The 706-nt window shown below is 66.7% G+C and overlaps 1 pseudogene; it reads left to right on the top strand.

Annotated features, from left to right (window-relative positions):
- Positions 1–284: 284 nt before the first annotated feature.
- Positions 285–663, top strand: LOC113979317 (annotated as a pseudogene).
- The last annotated feature ends 43 nt before the right edge of the window (positions 664–706 follow it).

Here is a 706-nt window from a genome sequence, read left to right as displayed (position 1 = left end):
GTCTGGGGATTGTGGGGCCGGTGGGAAAGGGGTGGGAGAGGGGGGAAAGGGGGTGTGGGAGAGCAGGCAGAGGGGTGCCGTGGGGGTCCCTGGGGCTCCCTTGAGCCCTGGAGCGATTCCCTGGGGCTCTGGGGGGGTCGGATCCGCATTGGGGGTTCCCCAACCCCCCTGTCCATCCCCGGGGGGCTGATGGGGGGGTTCCCCCCCAGCCAAGAGCCGGTGCTGGGGCATCCGTGGGGCAGAGGGGGGTGGGAAAGGGGGGTCCGGGGTGGCCCCCTGAGCTCCCACCCTGCTGTGGGGGGCTGGGGGATGATGGGGGTGGACGGGGCACCCCCTGATCCGTGTCCTGCACACACAGGGGTGTTCCAGTTTCTAGGAAAGCTCGAGTGTCACTTCATCAACGGCACCGAGCGGGTGAGGTTCGTGGAGAGGTCCATCTACAACCGGGAGCAGTACCTGCTCTTCGACAGCAATGTGGGGGTCTATGTGGGGGACACCCCCTTTGGGGAGAAGGCTGCCAAGTATTGGAACAGCCAACAGGAAAGGCTGGAGGACATGCGGGCAGCAGTGGACACGTACTGCCGGCACAACTACGAGATCTCCACCCCGTTCCTGGTGAACCGCAGAGGTGAGCGTGGGGCAGAGCGGGTCCCCTCGGCCCCTGCCCCGGGAATGACCCTGGAGCCCCTCAAACCCTCCCTGGGAA

This window comes from Neopelma chrysocephalum, unplaced genomic scaffold, assembly GCF_003984885.1.
Source record: "Neopelma chrysocephalum unplaced genomic scaffold, ASM398488v2 Primary Assembly neopelma1_72997, whole genome shotgun sequence".
Classification (NCBI taxonomy): Eukaryota; Metazoa; Chordata; class Aves; order Passeriformes; family Pipridae; genus Neopelma; species Neopelma chrysocephalum.
Note: the sequence above shows the minus strand (reverse complement) of the source record. Positions and strands in the feature narration are given on the sequence as shown.